General features: G+C 41.3%; 1 long non-coding RNA gene across 1 annotated transcript in view; it reads right to left on the bottom strand.

Annotated features, from left to right (window-relative positions):
• LOC125162444 (uncharacterized) overlaps positions 1 to 18,787 on the bottom strand; it is an 87,522-nt gene that overhangs the window by 12,501 nt on the left and 56,234 nt on the right. The window contains exon 3 of the long non-coding RNA XR_007151039.1: positions 11,655 to 11,798. This is a non-coding gene — a long non-coding RNA (uncharacterized LOC125162444). The remainder of the gene's footprint in view (positions 1 to 11,654; positions 11,799 to 18,787) is intronic.

Raw genomic sequence — 18,787 nt, 5'->3', positions numbered from 1 at the left:
GTGAAGCCTATCACAGCCTCACAGTAGTACGTCTCCAGCATCTACGTGTGTAACTTTTTGTGATACTTTCATTCCAATAAATATTTACTGGATGTTCATAGCTCATCCAATATAATGCTTTTCCTCTCTCCAAGGTTTAATATTAAATAGATATTGCTTGTTGTTTTGCCTCCTGGATATCCATTTTCTAAATGCGATGATGTTATCAGCCTGCCGTGAAATGTGGGTAGGAGAAGACATGAACTCAAAAGTCTGGAATGTGCACACAGGGCATCTACACGGGGCATTTGAAATCATCTGGTCCAAAGACTCAAACGTGAGGTAGACATGTCAATATTTTCTCCTCGGCATCATGAACAATTAATGTAATTAGCTCCATGGTGCATCTAATGAGGACCAAAACACAGAACCAAATTAAGCAATATATTTCCTTAAATTAAAATTTCTTAGAAACATTGAATTTGTATTGTTTTCACAATGTACAAATACATGATCTAAGCCACAAGCATAAATTTTCACTAATTTCACAAACCATAGAACTGACTTCACAGTTCTTCTGTTAATGACCATTTCTTATTTGTTGTGTGACCTTTTATTACATGTGATTAATACAAGACAACTGGCTATAGGTTTCAAGAGTATAGGGCAGACTTGTGCTTATGTGCTAATAATTTTCTGCCTCCCACCTAGTACCCCACGCCAATACAAATAGGAATCAGGCAAACACAACAAACAACAAACAGAAATTTCTGTGGTGAACTTAGAGATAGGTCATGGCAGATCGTTAATGTGTCACAGAAGCATAGTCAAAGCCTGATGGAAACCTGGTCTGCTTTACCCAATATTAACATGTAAAAATTTTTTTTAATGTTTTATTTGCTTTTGAGAGAAAGGGTGGGGGGTGGGGCAGAGAGAGAGAGAGAGGGAGACACAGAATCCGAAGCAGGCTCCAGGCTCTGAGCCATCAGCATAGAGCCCGACGCAAGGTTCGAACTCACAGACCACGAGATCATGACCTGAGCTGAAGTTGGATGCTCAACCGACTGAGCCACCCAGGTGCCCCAATAATCTATTTTAACTGAGTGAAATGAAGGCTAGATAAGGGACATAATTTGAACCACGAAATGTTCTTACTTATGAAGATTATTACCACTATTTTCAATCCTCTTATTACTTCCCAGGGGGAAATGAATCCTTTGGGAAACTACATTTTTGGGCTCTTTGTTGGTAGGAAAGGAATTATTGAACCTTCTCTGCGTGTACTTGCACGTGCACGTGCACACTCACACACATACACACACATTCACAGTTGTAACCACTTAAAGACCAGCTTACATCTTTCTTTCAAACAAAGCAAGGCGTGTTTCTTCCCAGCACAATTTTAAAAATGATCAAAATATGCCAAGAAGAAAATAAAAATTATGCTTATTTTCCCACTAATCTGAACAGTTAAATTCACTTAGGGGAAATGATGGAATAAAAAAAAAGCTCTTTTACAGTAGGTTGTAAACATACTAATATTCACCAAAATTTCAGTGACTTTGTCAAGAAGTTATGCCTCTATTTTATGACTTTAACTCATATTTTTACTTACACTGAACAGTGTCTTTTGAAAAGGAAATATAACTAGTTATAATGACACAAACACTGAGCTTCAGTCTACGAATCTCTCCACTTGAGAATTAACCTCTGTGAAAGATAAGCTTCGTTGGTGACCTCATTCCTTTGTCAAATACCCAAAGATCCACTACTCAGTCGATGCATGTTATCTTTTCAAATTAAATCCTCCTGTCGTGAGCCTGATAAAGATGATTTAAGTCCTTGGAAAAACATGATTTTATCTTCGTTTTCTACATTTTACTGAAATGAATGTACTTCTTCTTCCTATTTTCTTTTTAATTTCAAGCACTGGGGTTTAAAGTTGATTAACCGCCATTATTAAACTAAAGTACATGTAAATGAGAATAGATTTTCTTCTGAGAGAGAATACTTTTAATCTTCAAAGAAAAAATACTTTCTGCTACTCGGATCCACGTGAGAAGACAGAAAAATGTGGCCTCCTTCTGGTAGGAAGTCAGAAAGAAGCCCAAATTCTGCATGTTACGATGAAGAGCTGGGATAAAAGAGTCAGTAGAATAGGGAACAATGGTGTCATGGAGACCAGGACCTGGGGGAGAGAGGAGGTTTGGTGTCTGGGAACCCTTCTAACTGTCAGTCAATGCAATCCCCAGAAATTTCCCTTCCATTGAAAAGGTCTGCATCAATTGGTATAATATAGTTAATTGGTACTCATTAATTACTTTAGGGAATTATGAACTGTCTAATTCAAAACAAGGGAAGCTTCCAGAGAGACAGAGTCTTCCATGGTTAAAGCTTATTCAGGACCACCCTTCCTTACTATTACTGGGCCAGGCAATCTCTGGTGTATGGGGGGAAGGACACCCCTCCGAATACCCCTCTGCGTAAAGGGTGTACATGGGATTCTTGGTAGGAAGGCTCACTGCCTTGGCTACAACTTGCCAAAAATCAAGATTACATGAGACTGGACCCTATCACTCTGGGTAGTGGATGAGACACCACCCCTTGGAGCTTGGTAAGCTGAGGTGGATTTCTCAGTTGAGCTATGTGGCAAGCAAGGAGGCATGATGACCACAGCCCATCTTTGAAATGGGGTTTGCCATCCCCTTTATAGTTCTGAGAAAGTAAATATGAGCAGCGTTTTAACTTCAGAATGATGGGGCTCTGTGGGACAGGGTGACATCCAATGCTACAGAATCAAGTCAGGCAGCAACAAAGCCAAAGGCAGAAAGCGTAACTGAATCAGTTGACATGTCTGCTGAATCACCCTTCTCATCTCAGTAGAGGCCAACAAAGTAACCAAAGACAGAAATGAAGCCGAGGTAGACCAACTAAGAAGCAAGAGGGTGATCCAGAATTATTTTTTGCCAAAAAACTCTTCTCTGTAATGACCCTAAGGGACAAGTGGGGGAGGGGGGTGGAGAGGAGTGAACAGGTCTCTCTCTGCAAAGGCAGGCTGCAGGGAACCACGAGCCACAAGAGATGGGGTGGCATCTTATTCTGGAATGAATATTTGAGTGGAGCATTCATTTTATCCAAATACTGGTTGAAAATATTAAAAACTGTGTTTTTCTTGTCTGAAAAATAATTGTAGGATTGTGTCGTTACATAAAAATGAACCTGAAAAACTTGTATGGGATCTACTCAGATTTTCGACTTGGTATGGGGAGAAATTATTCCTAGGTAACTCAAGTTAAAGTAATGATGGGAAATGAAATGAAGTTGTGTTTTGTTGTATTTTATGAGTTATCATTAGCATAATTGTTACAGCAGGAAGAAAGGGAAAAATATATGGGAAGAGAAGGGAAAATTAGAAGACAGAAGGAAAGCATACGGATGAATTTTCCTTGTTCCTTATCACACACGGATTCACACTGAGCACCAGTGGATTGACTTGTCAAAGTTTTGGAGTGTATCTATGAGATCTGTTTTATATCCTACATTCTATTCTATATCTATGGTATCCAGGATAGAGCTCACATCACCTTATACCTTAATCTTAGTTTTCTCATTCTGAATCCATCCATGGATTTCAAATAATAATATTTAAAGGAAGCCAGAAATAAATAATGTATGGGAATTCAGACTTTCCATTTTTTCCCCAGTCTTCTCCGTGACTCAGAATTTTAAAACAATTCCAGTTTAAAATTCAGCTAAGCATCAATGAGCTATTAAATATACTCTAAATGTATCAGAAACTAATTCTTCCAGCTGGCAAGAAACCCAAATATACCAAATTAATAGCTTAGTTCTTCTCAGGAATCTATGGTACATTAACAACAAAACGTTCTTATAGAAAATGTAGTTTGGGGGTATTGGAGAATTATCCCAATGAGCAGTGCTATAATTATAATTATGAATTAAAATAATAATAGCTCCTCTGAGCACACACAAAAAATCCTCTTTTCTCAGAATTTGTTATGATTTCAATCTGAGCTTAAAATTTTTCACCCAGAGTCAAAGAGAAGGAAGGAACAGTTTATCAATAATAAACTAGGAAATAAATTATAAGAAATGCTCGGAGCTAAAAGCAAAAACAAAACAAACAAAAAAAACCCCATCAGATGTATAATTACCAACAGAGAAATTCAGAGAGGAGGAACTTTGCATCCTTATTCTATAGATTTCAATCAACATCAGATTGAGGAAGAAACTTGAGATGATAGATGGCCTAATAGGTCAGAAACTATCGGTTGGTCAATTGGTACCACATTATGACCTGTTCTGAGTTAGGGTACTGCGCATAATACATAATCTTTATGCTACTGAGGAGTCTACAGAAGAGTTAGGAAAAAATAAAGCTATACTGATAGCTTAAATCCTTAATGAAATGTTAGGCTGTGTAGCAATCAGACAAAATGCTGTGAGAATTTGGGGGGGATAATGAGAGCAAGTTAAAGAGCCCAAGGAGGGGCGCCTGGGTGGCTCAGTAGGTTAAGCATCTGACTTGGGCTCAGGTCATGATCTTGTGGTTCGTGAGTGAGTTCGAGCCCCACGTCGGGCTCTGTGCTGACAGCTCAGAGCCTGGAGCCTGCTTCAGATTCTGTGTCTTCCTCTCTTTTTGCTCCTCCCGACCTCACACTCTGTTTCTCTCTCTCTCTCTCTCACAAAAATAAATAAACATAAAGAAAACAGTTTTAAAGAGGCCAAGGAAGTCTGGCATAGTCAGAGAGGGCTTTTTAAAATGTTGTCTAGTTTGAGGAATTATCATTGTATAAGAGTAAGTTACTTTCTTCCGGCACATACTTGGAGATTTTATAGGATCTGAGGTGGTCACTGTCCCACCCACATCTCCAATCTCCCCAAGAGCATATAGGAAAGCCCATGATCCTGAATTCCACATGTTCTTTTCCATTTCTGCATTATCCTCTACACATGTGTATAACAGGCTTAAAAGTAATATTGCCTTTTTACAGCCACCCTTTTCTTTTACCCTCATGGCAATCCCATGTGCATTGGGTGGAGCAAGGACCCAGGAAAAAGGGTTTTCAGCATCGCTTGATGAGTCAGATGTCAAGATGAATTCCAGTGGAGAATGTGGGGGATGGGCTTGCCCCGTGTGACTCCAAGGACCAAGACAGGCAAATTCAAATTAGTAGCCACAGTCAGCACTTGGCAGTCCATAAAGACCCGAATTCAATTACCTTGTCCCAACACCTGCAGAAGCAATAATCCGTTGATGTGTGTGTGTGTGTCTGTGTGTGTGTGTGTGCTTCAATCATTGGTTAATGTTTGAAAAATGCCAGATGCATGCATGTACGCTCATACACAACTCTCTCTCTATGGTCTCTTACAGTAATAGAATAGATACACTTAATTAAATAATAGCAAGTGTCAACTGTCATTTTTAGAGTAGATGTCTCCAGGTGTTAGAAGGCCTCAGCAAGAAATCAGGAACAGAAACTTGTCTGTGGATGACACAATAGAATTCTTTTTTTTTTTTTCTTGGTATCTGCCATACTGTTTCACAAATTCTACCCCACTAGCTGCTACAGCTTCTGAATTACAAATTTAGATTCCCGACAGTGAACGTTGCAGAAAAATAATTCATTCAGAGCATGGCAAGGGACTGCTTGTGCAGTACACAAAGTTATAATTTAAAGCTATTAGTGTAATTAAGATCTTCTCAGTACTGTCACACATACTGAGAAATAGCCACTTCTCCAATGAGGAATATTCTCTAGCTTATTCTGACGCAGTTAGAATGTAATTGTACTTCTTTCTTTTTTTAATGTCTATTATTTATTTTGAGAGAGAGACTATGCATGCATGAGTGGGGGAGGGGCAGAGAGAGAGAAGGAGACAGAGAATCCGAAGCAGGCTCCAGGCTCCGAGCTGTCAACACAGAGCCCAATGGGGGGCTTGAACCTACGGACCACGAGATCATGACCTGAGCTGAAGTCAAGAGTCCGAGGCTCAACTGACTGAGCCACGCTGGTGCCCCTGTGCATTTTTAACAATGAGGAAAATATATCCGTAGCTTTGCCCTCAAACCCATGACACGTCTCTGCTCCTCCGCACATGTCTTGCCTTGGTGCCTACCATTCTATACTCCTGCTCTCCCACACGCCATCCCCAGGGTCGGCATGACCTCCCCAAGCCTGGAAGTCACTCTGTTGGTCTCTTCCATTCTTTCCCAAACCCCCTTCCTCCCTCTGAAACCCTTCCAATATCAGCCCTGGCACACCAGCCTTGCCAACCACACATCCCCTAGTTTCCCTCTGCAGATGCCCGTCAGTTGTATACTCTTAGATCCCACCCCTCCGCTTTCTTGCTATTCTCACTCTATATACTTTACCCTCTTCCAGCTCTAATTATCAAAATGCCTTTCTCTGACAGACCCCACCTCTTGAGTGCCATGATCTGTTTTATGCTGTGTCCTGTCATGGACACTTTGCTGGGGATAAGGACACGAATGTATGTGAGCTATTTCTCCTTTCTCAATATATGTGGGTGATTGTTGTATGTGTCTGCATCCGGTGAATCCCTTAGGGACAGCAAGTGTATCTGCCCCAGTGGAGTGCTTCTCGCAGACAATTTGAACCACCTAACTGAGTCTCTTCTACTCTGTTCTGTCACAGATCCTCACCTGAATGTCTCATTCTTTTTAGGGTCCTGCTGCCAACTTCTTGCCCAACACCTAATGTCTCCATAGTGCCAGCTCCTTTTTCAGAACTGTAACACTGCACATGCTGTATAATTTTTCTATGGTAGGACATGGCCTTGGAGAACAGGTTTCTTGAAATGTATATCAGATCAGGTGACTGTGGCAACCCACCAGGAGGTTTGACATTACTTTCTGTAATATGCTCATGGCTGTTGTCCTTACCCCTTGGTCTTTCCTATTATCACATGGGGTGACAATGTTGGGATATAGATGTCCTTCCCTGACCCACAGTCATCCTCTTTTTAACCTGGAACAAGTCATTGGTAGGTCACTGCAATCATGCAACCATCATCTCTGTGGTAACCACCTATCTGGTTCTAACTCTTGCGAGTTGAGTGGGTCATTTTGTGTCGCCACTTCTGGAACCCTGAAGAGGCCTTTGCTGGATAAGAACTTGCCCACTGAGCCTGCATTTGCAGTGGGTACAATTCTTCAAGTGCCACCTGCCTAATTCTGGCTGACTTCGCCTGCCGGTCAGCCCTCCTCAAGGTGGTCCATGCGGAGCAGATAAACAGAAGACCACCCAGCAGCTGTTTCCAAGATGGCGTGAACAAGTCAGCAGCAATATTTTATGTGACCTCTTAAATCCACTTGTGTAGATGTTCCCGAGAAACATACAGAAGCCATGTCTGGGTGGGTTGTTATATTTACCTCAAGTCTGTCTCCCTGTAAGAAATTTACTAGCATTTCCCAAAATAGTCTACACAGCCACATGTGTGTGTTTTCTCCTTTTATTCTGTTCGTATGTACTTATGTCTTCTGTCGTGCACAGCAGTGCATATTTCTTTTTTCAGCCATGTTTGTAAAAAATCATTTTTTGTCCCTATGCATCAGGACTCCTGTGTCCCTTGGGTAAATTCCTAGCAGTGCTATTGCTGGGTCATAGGGTAAGTCTATTTTTAATTTTGGGGGGAACCTCGACACCGTTTTCCAGAGCGGCTGCACCAGTTTGCATTCCCACCAACAATGCAAGAAGGTTCCCATTTCTCCACTTCCTCTCCAGCATCTACAGTCTCCTGATTTGTTCATTTTGGCCACTCTGACCGGCATGAGGTGGTATCACCAATGTTTACAGCAGCACTTTCAACAACAGCCAAATTATGGAAAGAGCCTAAATGTCCATCAACTGATGAATGGATAAAGAGGATGTGGTTTATATACACAATGGAATACTACTTGGCAATGAGAAAGAATGAAATCTGGCCATTTGCAACAACGTGGATGGAACTGGGGGGCATTATGCTAAGTGAAATAAGCCAGGCAGAGAAAGACAGATACCATATGTTTTCACTCATATGTGGATCCTGAGAAACTTAGCAGAAGACCATGGGGGAAGCGAAGGGGGAAAAAAAAAGTTACAGAGAGGGAGGGAGGCAAACCATAAGAGACGCTTAAATACCGAGAACAAACTGAGGGTTGATGGAGGGTGGGGGAGAGGGGCAAGTGGGCGATGGGCGTGGAGGAGGGCACCTGTCGGGATGAGCACTGGGTGTTGTATGGAAGCCAATGTGACAATAAATGATATTTAATATGAAAATCATTATTTGTGTTTTTCACATATTCCGTTACATGAGATTCAGAAAGCAACCCCAGTAACGCCAAACCAAAGTGCTCTTTGCCAAGGAAAGACAGGAATACGCTGGTCACTATGGAGCAGCACGTGCAAAGCAGCAAGAGGTACTTATCACGTAATTATGCAACAAGTTGGCTCAAGCACACATACATGTGGTAACAAGTGAGGACATTGAAAGGTTATGTTAAACAGCCAGTTACTTGGATGGAATGGTTCATGTGCAGAGAAGAAACACAATGGATGCAAAATATCACAGGACTGCCCAGAGAGAGATAGTAGAAGATACGCCAGCGTGGTTTAGTCAATGAAGATAAAATTTAGTGATTCCGCTCTGCAGCCAGCATGAGTAGAGTAGAATGTTCACATGATCTAAGTCAGCTGTTGACGAAAGCTAAAAATAAAATGTTTCCTACCCAGCAGCGTATGTTCTGGGATGGAGGATGGAGCATGTTGCTAGCAGGCATGCTGTCCTCAGAAAACCTATGTCTGTGATCAAATGAGACAGGTATGCAACGTGTGCAGAACACAGTAACTCTGTAAACATTTATTCTCTCTGTATGGCCATGCAAAAGTTTAGCACATGAGATTGGTCTGTAGCCATAAAATAAATGGCTGACCAACCTTCTCAAAATGTGTTTGAGGCAGTGTGGTATAAAGTAAGAACACTTGACCCTATCACTTACTAGCTCTGTGACGTTGGGCACGCTTTCTATAGCCTTTGTGAATCTTAATTTCTTTGTCTTCAGACAGTGATTTGGATACTTACCCTACCCTGCCGTGAGGAGTGGCATTGAGTAAGTCAGGTATTGTAGAGTGTTCCAGAACTTAGTAGCATTTCGTAAACGGTAACACCGTATTTTATTGTTATGATTATTGTGTTTACTTTTGTTTTCCATCAAAACTGAAGATATTCCCTTTGACGGAATACATCCTGAATGGCAGTCTTTTCTGCACCCTAGAATGGTGGCCAAGATAAAGTAGCTTGCGGAAACTATTAAACCATAAAGTATGGTAAGCCTGAGTTATAAGAAAAAAGATGTCCACCGTCATTCAAGGGTTCCCTGTTTTTCCATGCCCAGGACATACCCACCTTTTTGCACACGCCACTCCTCTCCCAAATCCTATGCCCTCCCAACCCTACCATTTTCATGACCAGTCCCGGTTAAAAATGTTTCACCTTTTCTCATGATCTGCTTCTACAGTGGGAAGTGTTTTCTTTCTCCTTGAAGGAAAATCCCGGTGAGATGGAAAGTGGAGGAGAGATCCGACAGTATCACATACCCACAATTCTGTTGGGATATTCTGGAACCCTCCTGCTCTTCCTGTGTCCACACAGAGTGACTTACTTTGGTAGGGGTGTCAGGCACAACATCTCAAGCACAACAACTCTCCCATCACCAGTGAGAATCCCATCAGAAGCTACCTAATGGATTTCACAGGCATGTGTGTGTGTGTTCATGTGTGTGATATTTATTTAATGCAAATTTTAACATATTTCTTGGCCTGTTTAATCGCTGTACTGCCCCTATTCACACTCAAGCATTTTCCTCCATTTCAACACTCTCAAATAATAATTACTTTCCATGGTGTATTCACTTCATAAGTCTCATCCACATCCACAAGTACCTTTGATCTTCCTGGTAGCTCTATGAGTTTGGCAAGGTAACAATGATTTTATCTTTTCATGGAAGGAGAAACTTAAGCTCAGTGGTGTTATGGATTTTTGCAAGGTCTGTTTATTCTAAAACACATAGTTTTCAAAATCTCTATTTTTCCAATCACCTTTATTTCCACTACTTAGGAAGTTTGTTTGAATTGTCTTTCCTCCAGAGCAGAAATATCATTTCTTGTTTATAAATTAAATACCATAATTTATATTATGTGTACTTTATGGAGGGCTTCCCTCACTCATTAATTCATTAATTCAGCCAGTCATTTTTTTCACCAAATATGTATTAAGTGCATGTACAGAGCTGGTATAAAGTTAATCAGAAAAAGCCTTAAAAACTTTGAGCAAGTGACCTTACTTAAGAAGTGACTGTGTGGAGGCCACTGGGTGGCTCAGTCAGTTAAGTGTCTAACCCCTGATTTTGGCTCAGGTCATGAGCTCACAGTTCGTGAGTTCAAGCTTCACATCGGGCTTTGTGCTGGCAGTGTGGAACCTGCTTGGGATATTCTGTCTCCCTCTCTCTCTCCTCCTCCCTTGTGCTCACTCTCTCTCTAAATAAAAATATAGGCATTAAAAAAAAATAAAACAATATGTCAACTAAAGCTGGGGCTTGAACTCATGAACAGTGAGATCAAACCAAGAGTCAGACGCTTAACCAACTGAGCCACCCAGGTGCCCCTAAATTTGTTTTTCTTTAATCGACAATCTCTGCCTGTTTGGATGTGGTATTCTCTGATGTATCTCTCTTTTCCTCTTCTTTTAGGGATATATATCACACTGGATTAAGGACCCAGTCTACTCCAGTATGATTTCATCTTCACTAATTACATCTGCAATGACTCTATTTCTAAATAAGATCACACTCTGAAGTTCTGGGAAAAAATATGAATTTTCAAAGGACACTCAATGAAGTATAGCAGTTATGCTGTTGGTTTGTTTTGTTTTACACCATGAAGATATACTCAAATGCTTATATACCACACAGCACATATTTGATAGGATAGGACCTTGATAGTTACACACAGCCGGTCCTCATAGGGGAGTGTTGAAAAGATTTGGTCAGATTTTCTTCAAATAATAGTTTGTATTCTGCTTTGGTCAGATTAAATAACATTTGTCTTTGGGACGCCTGGGTGGCTCAGTTGGTTAAGTGTCCGACTCTTGATTTTGGCTCAGGTCATGATCTCACGGTTTGTGGGATTGAGCCCCATGTTGGTCTCTACAGTGAAGGTGGAGAGCCTGCTTGGTATTCTCTCTCTCTTTTTTTCTGCCCCTCCCCGACTGACTCTCTCTCTCTCTCTCTCTCTGTCTCTCTCTCTCTCTCAAAATAAATAAATAAACATTAAAAAAATAACATTTGTCTTTAATCTCTTCAGTGAAGAGTTGTTCCATATCCTGGCCTTAACATTTGCTAATTATGTCACTTTGAGTAAGATATTTAACCTCTTCTTTGTATTTCTATTTTCTCATCTATAAAATGGAATTATTCATAATTGTTCCTACCTAGAGAAGAAACCAAGATGTTATGCCTCAGAGGCCATCAGAGAAAAAATACACAAACATAAACTGAAACAAAGCCACAGTAAAATAGTCTTTCCTTGGCTGTTTTGTTCATTTGATCATAGATATCCAAAAGAGAATGCAATCCCCATCCCACAGAGACTTACCCAGTTGGTGGCCCTCACACAAAGCAGGCTGTGGAGGGTCTGGAGAGCTGGCTGTGGTGACGTTCCCCCATCTTGTGTAGTCACCTGCTACTTGACGTTGTTGGGAAGTCCATGTGCATTGCTTCTCTGCAGGTCACCACAGTGCTAAAATAATAACAATAAAAGTTAAAAAAAATAAGCCTCATAAACATTTGGTTTGTGGAGAATGTTCATCCTCTAGACATCTCTGTTGGAAAAGCATTCCATAAATTACCTGTAACAGAAGGTTGCCATGAGGCTTACATAAAATGATGGATATGAAGCCTTGTGAACTCTTTGATGCCCGGGAAATAGAATACACTAGAATTTCTTTCTGAAATTAGATCTTTGTAGCTATAATTAGAAAAAAAATTGTGGTCACCATTTATGCTATAAGTCAGTTCCTTTTAGGTAAACAACAACAACAACAACAACATCATTATTAAAGCGTTGTTTCCTGTTGAATGTGCCACATGTCCTGCAATACACTGCGTTGGAAATAATGTCATGCTGAATTTGCCCTTTTGAGGGAAAAGTAATTTCCAGATTGCGATGAGATGAAAATATATCTATTCCTCTCTCTTCTGCCCAGCACTTAGGACAAGAACATCATCGTCATCATACTTGTATGCATTCCTCCTGAGTATAGCAATTTTAGGCCATTTCTCATGTAACCACTGCCTCTGCCTTATTTGCCACGTGCCTCCCCAGCGTCAAGAAAGTGAGGCAAGGGCAGAGGAAGTGAGATACCGATGCGAACCAGGCAAGGGCTCCCCACTCAAGGTAGGCGTTCATTTATTTATTCATTCATGCCCCACATGTTTAGTGAATGCTTTGGTGTGCTCAGAAGTTCCTGTCCATGCCGAATTTATACTCTTGCAGAGAAACCTGAGGTACAACCCATGCAAACCACCATCTCTAACAGATCTAGGTGGAATACAATTTTGATTCTGGAATATAAAGTTGGATGGGAATAAACATGCAGTGTGCCTGGTAGAACACCGGCATGCATAAGAAGCTGCTCTGTTAGTCCCATTCTTTGTAGTTCATGCATACAGAAAGCTGACTTGGGAAGGAACATTCTCTGCTTTGTTGTCCTTGAAAATGGAAAGATTTTACGGGGTGACCCAGAGCGATGTGTGGCCCTGGGGACTCACGCCGCACTAAGGAGGGGGACCCAGTTACTTTCTGGAGCAAAATCTGATTTATTCTGGCTCCATGGCTCTAAAACCAGGAGTTATATGGCTTCATTTGGGAATTTCATTTTTTCCAGGCAAAATGAGTTTGATATTCTGAAATGGTGGCATGAGGTACAGTATTGCTATGAGGTGTAAGAAGGAAAGTAATATAACCTTAAACAGTACTATGGTCGCTATCTGATAAGAACCCAACAAGTGGTGGCCAAAGCTATTGCCGCCCCATTTTTTTTTTAATTTTTGCTTAGTACTTTTGCTTTGCCACTCTCCCTCCCCCAAGCCGTATTGAGATATGATTGGCATTTACCATTGCACAAGTTTAAGATGCACAACTTTTGACTTGATACACTTACATATTGCAATATGACTGTCTACTCAGGGTTAACTAACACATCCATCATGTTCCATAATTATTTCTTTTTTTTGTTTTTTTTTGTAAGAAGATTTAAGATCTACTCTTTGCAACTTCAAAGTATATAATACGGTATTATTGACTATAATTACACTGCCGTGCATTAGATCCTCGGAACTCATTCCTCTTCTCACTGCCAGTTTGTACCCATTGGGCAGCCTTTCTCCAATTCCCCTTGCCTCTCCCAGCCCTTGGCAACCACCAATTCCACTCTCGGCTTCTATGAGTTCCACTTTAGCGCACGATTAGATCTCACATCTGTGTGAGAGCTTACAGTATTTGTCTTCTCCTGTCTGACTTATTTCACTTAACTAAGCATAATACACTCAAGGTCCACCCATCTTGGAGCAAATGGCAGGGTTGCCTTCTTTCTCAGGTGAATCGTGCCACGTTGGCAGAAGACAGAGAGCGACAACTAATTTGCCAATTTACGTACATATATCTGCTCCTTTATGGTGCAAAACGTTTCAAGAAATGTTCTTCTCTTCTTTGTTTCCTTCTGATACGAATTGAGGGAGCCCCGCTTCCTCTCATAAATGTATGTCCTCCCTCGCCTTCAAGAGTAAAACTTCAATGAACATAAAATAGTACTTTGTTAGAAAACACTTGGGGGAGGATCTCCCACCCTGGGGCTGAGGCGGTTCTGTGGTATCACGTGGTTGACGTGGATGTGTGTCGTGTATCATGTGTATAGACGCATCCAGGGTTAAGCCCTATACTCCCAGTACCCTGAGCACTGAAGCCGGATGCTTGTCAGAGATGCCGTAATGTTGACTGTTTCTGGGTGTTCTGGGGGAAGTGCGTATGGTTTATCTCCCAGAATTTCTTCAATATTTGAAAGACAAAACAAACACAAGTGCAAAGGTGTCTCTCTAGACCACTAGATCAAATGTATTAGTGATAACACAAGATCCTGAAAAGGTTTTCGTGTCCCATTAAAAAAGGAAATATTAGTGATATGCAAGCGAGTATCCTTCTATGAGGAACAACAGTGACAGCTGAGCACGAGTCTCTGGTAGAGATATTCTACAGTGCATGCGCTTTTTGTTGTTTAAGAAATAGGGGTGCCTGGGTGGCTCGGTTGGTTAAGTGTCCAACTTCAGCTCAGGTCATGATCTCATGAGTCGGGCTCTGTGTTGACAGCTCAGAGTCTAGGGACTGCTTAGGATTCTGTGTCTTCCTCTCTCTCTGCTCCTCCCTCACTCACACTGTCTTTCTCTCTTTCTCCCTCTCTCTCTCAAAAATAAATAAACATTAAAAAGAAAAGAAATAAAGGTAATTATAGAATAACTTCTAGGAGACAAACTTATTAATTGACAATCACAGTTTATAGATTGAACGAATTCTTGGAATCTTTATTCAGGTTAGAAATCTGAATAACAAAGCATGAATTCCTTTCCAGATGCAAGGCAAAGGCTTAACAATTTCACCATTAACCTTTGAAATTTTAGAATTTCTGATACATTTATGTATCCTTTTGATGGGTAAAAACATTCTTTTAGAACCCAGAATTTTTGAGAGCTCTCCCTAATACAGCATGAAGCACTTCAGGTGGTTCGAGCAAATGGTAATTCTGCACAAAGCCATTAAGCTTCAGGGACCGGGCAGAAAAAAGGCAGATCTCTGGGCACCAGATTGGACTAGAAAATCTTAGAGCTATTAAGGAAGATATGAGATTGTCAACCTTGCCCCCTTGTACTGTGGCCCCTTCTGGAACATATAAAGCTTTTACATAGAAAAGAATTCCTGTGAGTGCCTTGTTAAAAAGTAGAAAGTAGGGCTTGCTTTACGGATTTTTCTTTCTTTGTGTCCCCAAATTGTGGAAATGGTCAAAGTCACCAAGTCGAGTTATCCATACATACCTATATTTGTCTCTAATTTAATTGTGCACATACTCATACATAATCGCAGACAGGCACTAGTGTGATCATAGAAGACCCACTGCTATTATCATTTTGCGTTTTAGTTTTTATTTTGCTTGAACCTCTCCTCCCATTTTCTGTCTTCCCAACACCAAACTTACCTTTCACTACAAACCAGATAATTCGTAATTCATGCCAGCAAACCAATATATGTAACATAAAGAAATATGTATTTATATATAACAGAACATAAAATATATAATTATATCTAATTAATAAACATAAATATATCTCCATATTGTGTATACATTGAAGGGTGTAAGATCATCGTTCTTCGCGTGTTGTTTTGTCATGGGGCCCTATTATATACTCCTTCCGTAGTTTGTTTAAGGGTAACATGCTATTCAGTACTGGTGTGGTGACGGCAGCATGGTTTATTCTAACAATCTCCAGTTGATGGACCTTCACTAGTTTCCTAATTTTTCTTTCTACAAACCGATGCTTTAATAACAGTTCTATCATGTATACTCTGGCCGATTTGTCTTTTCATTTTGTGGAATAGATTCGCAGGGGTGAGATTTCAGGGTCGAAGGAAACGTTTAATGTTAGGTTTTCATGGATGTTGCCAGACTGTTTCTAAAAACTTTGTAACAATTCACATTTCTGTCTCAACATATGGGGGGATCTCTTTGTGGCACGCTTGACATCATGGTGCATCGCAGAACTTTAAAGTTTTTACCAGTTTTTTACACGTGAAGAGTTATGGTAGTGTTACTTCGATTTACACATCCCTGGATACTAGTGACTTTCTTTAATTCCTTTTTCATACGTGTATTGGCCATTTGGATAAGCTCTCGCACTTCTGGCTTCTTTGTACCTTTTGGGTTTTACTGAATCTGGAGTGTCTTAATTTTCAAAGTGAGACTTATCTTTATTGCTGAAAAGTAACTGGAGATACAAGGTGTGCCTAAAATAGCACCAATAGGAAGAGAATAGAGGATCTACAGAGCGTATCTCAAGACAGCCAATGGGGGGGCGGGGGGGCGAGGAAAGAAACCTTTGTTTTTATAACACATTTGGTCAGCTCTGGTGAAAATACATTAAAAGAGGAGGCATAATACAGTGTCTAAGATTCAGCCTGTTGGAAGAAAAAGTTAAGTAGACACGATGAGGGAGTAACAAATAGCACGTAAAATGTGAAATCTGAGTGCACTGTTTTATTTTTACTTTTTAGTTGATTTGTAACTAGAATGAACCCCAGAAGGCTGACAAGGGGCCCTTTCTCCAACTCCAGACGGTATTTCTAGGATCCTCCAACCTTATCATGGGGGCTGTTGAAAACAAGTCGACTTGGGGCTACCCCTTTGAGATCAGAAGGACTGTAAGACTGATTGAAAGACTGATCACAGCTCAAGCTTCCAAGGATCTGTGGTCTCAAGAGTACCTGTTGTTTCATTTGTTTGCTGGTTCAGTAGAAGAATAGGAAACAAGAATAAGAAAACATTCTTGGTTGAGTCTAAATTGTCATTGTCACGAGTCCTCTCTCTGGATTCGCCCTTGTGGTTTGTCTGGGCTGCACACCCAGGGCACAAGTTGCGATAAGCTTAAAGTTATGACAGATGTGATAGAATTCGCATTACCTTTAATGCCACCATCAAAATGAATCCTATCTGTTGGTCCTCGGTCAAGGTTTGGTGAAGAAAACCAAGCAAGAGTACTCAAGCAAGAGTAACATCTTTCACCAACTTCCCTAAGCAAGGCTCTGAGCAGAAAGAGAGCAGAGCTGTATCAAAGACATCCTCCACCCCTGCTTCCCTTAGCACATAATATACTTGAAGTGCTATGGACAAGGGCTTGAACTAGCCACTCTGAATGCAACGCATCTCCATTTTCACTATAAAATTTCAGAAGCTATTCTTATGCACATATTATAGATGAGGAAAGTGAAGTTTAGAAGATTTAAGCAACTTGCCCAAAGTCCAGGAAGTTGGTTCCAGCACCTACGTGCAGCCTCATTGCATTATTGGCTTCTGGTATGGTTTACACATAGTGTATGTTCAGCTTTAAAATTTTTTACATTTATGGGGCGCCTGGGTGGCCCAGTCAGTTAAGCGTCCGACTTCGGCTCAGGTCACGATCTCGCAGTTTGTGGGTTCGAGCCCCGAATCGGGCTCTGTTCTGACAGCTCAGAGCCTGGAGCCTGCTTCGAATTCTGTGTCTCCCTCTCTCTCTGCTCCTCCCCCGCTCATGCTCTGTCTGTCTGTCTGTCTCTCCTTCAAAAATAAATAAAAACATTAAAAAAAATTAATTTTTTTTTACATTTTCTGCCCTTCCAAAGGAGCACCAAATCATCTGTATAGCAATTAAGATGCTTACTATTTCCCTCTTAGGGAATCAAATGCAGCACGCAGTGGTGGCATTCAGGAAAAGCTGGCACAGGGATATTAGGTGGAACCTACCATGATTCCAATCGGCCCTCCTACTTTCTGATGTCAGCAATTGACATTTTCTCATATTGTGCCTAGGCACCTGCAATCTCCCGTCCTATCAGGTAACTGTTAGTAAGTCCCTCCTACAAAGACATTCTGCTGCTATCACTTCATGCTTTATCAACCTAGAAAATCAGCAGATTATTCAAGTTATGGCCCACTTGTTTTCTTTTTTCTTTTTTTTTAATGTTTATTTACCTTTGAGCGAGGGAGAGACAGAGTACGAGCGAGGGAGGGACAGAGAGAGAGGGAGACACAGAATCTGAAGCAGGCTCCGGGCTCCGAGCTGTCAGCACAGAGCCCGACGCAGGGCTAGGACTCACGAACCGTGAGATCAGGACCTGAGCCGAAGTCAGACGCTCAACAGACTGAGCCACCCAGGCGCCCCAGCCCACTTGTTTTCTATTGTGGGACTGCATTCATAAGGCTGCACTTCATAAGGCTTCCTTAACAAAGTACTACAAACTAGGTGACTCAGAACAACATTTATTCTCCCACAATTCTGGAAGTTGTAAGTCGGAAATCAAAGTGTGAGCTGGGCCATGTCCTCTTGCCTCCTAGTCTCTGCTTGTTTCCAGCAACTCTTGGCATTTCTTGCCTTGGAGCCACTGGGTACCTGCAGTCTCTCCCTGCCCCCGCCTATCCCCCAACCATCGTCACAAGGCTAACCCCCCGCCCCCAGCTCAGTGTGCCTGTGTCCTCACACAGCGTCCTCTCTAGGTACGTCTCTCCTCACATGGAACCTTCATCTTATAGGGACACCAATCAGATTGGATTAAGAGCATACCTTACTCCAGTGTGATCTCATTTGAACTTAATTACACCCACAAAGACACTATGTCCAAATGAGGTCACATCCACAGGTACCAGGACTTAGGACTTCCACATATCATTGGGGGGGGGGGGTCAAAATTCAACCTGTAACCAGGAGCAGTAAAAAGTTGATATTTTCCCTCTATCATCTTATACAGACAGGTTCAGGCCAGATGGTCTTTCTTTCCAATTCTAAAGACCATGACCCTGAAACCTAAGTGATGGAGGGTATTTTTATAGTCTGAAGAGTTTAATTGAAAGGGAGGAAAGAAATACTATTGCACACATACATATGCACACACATACCAGGACTCAGGGAGTGCAGTGTGAGGCAAGCAGTGGG

Source organism: Prionailurus viverrinus, chromosome A3 (genome assembly GCF_022837055.1).
Source record: "Prionailurus viverrinus isolate Anna chromosome A3, UM_Priviv_1.0, whole genome shotgun sequence".
NCBI classification, from domain to species: Eukaryota; Metazoa; Chordata; class Mammalia; order Carnivora; family Felidae; genus Prionailurus; species Prionailurus viverrinus.
The sequence above is the reverse complement of the archived record's forward strand: the minus strand, read 5'-3'. Positions and strand labels throughout refer to the sequence as shown.